Genomic DNA, 3,921 nt, shown 5'->3' with positions numbered 1-3,921 from the left:
CGATTTTAACATAGCCGAGTTATACATCGAAGAAGAAACAAACGATGTTGAGAAAAAAATAGAAGATCATCTAGAATTGAGTCATTTAGATAACACAGAAAAAGAATATGTAATAGACTTGGTCAATAAAGTCGCCGATGTTTTTTACTTGCCTGGAGACAAACTACCAGGTACTGAATTAGTAATGCATGAAATACATACTGTTGATGACATACCCGTGAATTGTAAACAATACCAGTTCCCACATGCAATGAAAGATAAGCTTAATTATCATATTGACAAATTATTGAAAGCTGGTATCATTAAAGAATCTAATTCACCGTATAATATACCTGTATGGATAGTTCCAAAAGCTACAGATCCGAACGGCAGAATGGTGCTCGACATGAGAGGGCTTAACGAAAAAACCGTAGCAGATTCTTATCCTATTCCAAATATCACACAGATATTTGACCAAGTAGGAGGAGCTAAGTTTTATTCCGTGCTTGATCTCACAATGGGATTCTATCAAATTAAGATGCACCCAAAAGACGCTCATAAAACAGCGTTTAGTACCCCTTTTGGTCATTACGAATTTGTCCGCATGCCATTTGGTTTAAAGAATGCACCTGCAACCTTCCAACGGCTTATGGATACTTTATTACGCGGACTACAAGGCCTCGATTTGTTTGTTTACCTAGATGACATAGTCATTTATGCTAACAATATTGAAGAACACGATCGGAAATTTAAGTTACTAGTCGAACGGTTAAGAGAAGCAAAACTGAAATTACAAATTAATAAATGTAAATTCCTCATGCGAAAAGTCAGCTACTTAGGGCACCTTATAAGTGAGGATGGTCTAGAAATAGATCCCAAAAAGGTTGAAGCCGTACAAAAATTCCCAAGACCAAAAACCGTTAAAAACGTCCACCAATTCTTAGGACTAGCTGGGTACTATAGGCGCTTCATCAAAGACTTTGCCAAGATAGCTAAACCATTAACTAAATTATTACAAAAGGATATAAAGTTCGAATGGAATGAGAAAGCCGAAAAGGCATTTATTGAATTGAAAGAGATGTTATGTAATGCACCTCTTTTACAATTCCCTGATTTGTCCAAAGGGTATAACATACGTACCGATGCCTCTAGCACTGCTATCGCTGGAATATTATCCCAAGGCCGGATCGGATCCGACCGTCCTATTGCATATTTTTCTAGAGTTCTGCGTGGATCAGAGCTAAACTATGAAGTATATGAAAAGGAAGCCTTAGCGATCATACAGAGTGTCAAAGCTTTCAAATCCTATGTATATGACCGGCCTATCCAAATTATTACCGATCATCAGCCATTAGTTTGGTTTGAAACAGCAGATTTAAACACGCGAGTACAAAAATGGCGATTTTGGTTATCACAATTTAAGTATAAAATAATTTACACCAAAGGAAAATCTAATGCCGCAGTAGATGCACTCTCAAGAAATCCAGCAGATGTAAATGTTATTGAAAAAGCGCCCACTCTTCAAGAGTTTTTACCCGAAATTGAATTAGGAAATCTAGTAGTGAACATCACCAATAGTTTGATCGATAAAGAATTCGAATTTCTTATCGATACAATCTCCAGTGTAAATATAATCAAAATCAGTTCTATACCCAATGGATTATTAATTAAGCTGAATAAAGAAATATTACTACAAGGACTTTTTTCAGATAATATCGTAGTAACACACTATACAGAATTGGCTATATTAGGACGCACTTTTGAATTTTATGCAGTAGAAGATAAATATGATTTGCCGTATCATGGAATCCTTGGTTCCAAATTTTTATATGAAATACGAAGTAGAATACATTTTGATAAATTACAGTTAACACACTCAGGAATAGTCACACCGCTTAAGTCAGTATATAGCAAAAACAATGAAACAGAATTTAGGGCAATGCGAAATATTGATTTACACATTGTCAAAGATGATTTGTTGTTAGTGGATTCATACATTCGTAATCTCGAATGTCGGATACAACTCTCAATTAATACAATATGTGAACAAAGTATAATTAAGAAACAATATGTAACTGAAACAGAGAAGATATATGAAAGCGACCGAATTATCTTACGAGACATTAGTGGGAAAACCTATCAAACACTTGGTACCATACAAATAGAAATCTTTTCCATAATAAATAAATTTTGCACAGTACCTAATGACTTTCCTATAAATTCCGAAGGATTACTGGGAATTGATTATCTCATTAGGAGTAAAGCGGCACTAAATTTCAACACCAGAACAATGCGCCTTGGAAATATGATTATCCCATTTCGTATACGGAATATTAGAATTGACAATCAAAACTCTTGTAAAAACTTACTCCCACAAACAAGCCGTGAAATAGCGGAAATAAATATAATGACACGAGGACAAAAACAAAGATTAGAAAATTTACCATCTGCTATACCTACCCCACCGACTGTTAACGAAAAGATAAGTCCTGAGAAACGACCCCGAGGAAGGCCTCGCAAAAATCCACTCCAAATTCCCGGAAACACAGAACCAGCGCCAATCGAATCATTTCAACCACCGGAAAGCCATTCAAAAAAACCTCGAGGCAGACCAAAGAAGATACAATTATCTTCGACAAGTGAAGAAGAACCAGATCATGCCGATGCTTCTAACCAATCTGACGATGAATCGATTCTTAGTGACTTTGATGAATCTTCAACTGGGCACACTAAACTGGTTAAGATCAAGGATTCAATCCATATGCGTACTGACAGCGTAGTTTATTTTATTGATAGTAATGGCGCAACTTGCGACGAAGGCGCCAAAATGATGATCGAAAACAATCAGATAGAAAGTAAACAGATCATTAATGTAGGAGAAGTTGTGAAAGAAAGAAAAGGAAAAAAATACTATCGTTTTGGACTCTGTATATGCGGAGAACACCCGGAGTCGTTGAGTCATTTAAGAGACAACATGCTTACAACTTTGAATGTATTAAGAGATATGTTGGTTAGCCTAAAGCTAACGGAAATTTGTATCGCCAAAAGTAAAGAGATAAGAAATCTAGAATGGGGAGAAGTAGTAAATTTATTGGATACTGTCTTCAGAAATACAGGAATAACAATTTTAATATGTATGAATAGCCTTGAGTATGTGCCTTTAGAGAAACGTGATATAGTATTTTACGAATGTCATCAATCTCCGGTCGGAGGACATCGTGGTGTTTCTAAAACATTTTATCGAATACGACAGAATTTTTATTGGGAGAATTTGAAGGAAGATATTCAAAGACGAATACAACAATGCCTTGAGTGTCAGTTAAAGAAATTAACTCGCCTACAGACCAAACAACCTATGGTAATCACCGATACCTGTGCCGCTACTTTTGACAAAATAGCAATGGATATTGTAGGACCCTTGAAAAAAACCCCGAAGAACAATGAATACATTTTAACTATGCAAGACCAACTAAGTAAGTTTTGCCTAGCCGTACCTCTAGTCGACACTTCATCCACAACGATCGCAGATGCATTCATAAAGAAATTCATTTGTATATTTGGTTGTCCAAAATCCGTTTTAACTGATCAAGGAAGAAATTTCTTGAGTAATTTGATGAGCCGTATAGCTAAACGTTTCAAGATTAAGAAGTTAAAGACCACAGCTTTTCATCCACAATCTAATGGTTCGCTTGAACGCTCTCATCATGTTTTAGCAGAATTTCTGAAACAATATACCAATAGCGATAACAATTGGGACGAATGGTTAGACTTAGCCATATTGAATTATAATACTTGTGTTCAAGAGAGTACCAAACACACTCCATATGAAGTCGTTTTTGGCAGATTAGCTAGACTGCCCTCAAGTTATCCATTACAAGAAGGAGATTTATTGCCCACTTATAAAGGGTACATTACAGAGTTAGTCACCCGAATAACAGGAAT

This window comes from Phymastichus coffea, unplaced genomic scaffold (genome assembly GCF_024137745.1).
Source record: "Phymastichus coffea isolate CEN01 unplaced genomic scaffold, Cenicafe_Pcof_1.1 PCOF00024, whole genome shotgun sequence".
NCBI lineage: Eukaryota > Metazoa > Arthropoda > Insecta > Hymenoptera > Eulophidae > Phymastichus > Phymastichus coffea.
This window is presented reverse-complemented; position numbering follows the sequence as displayed.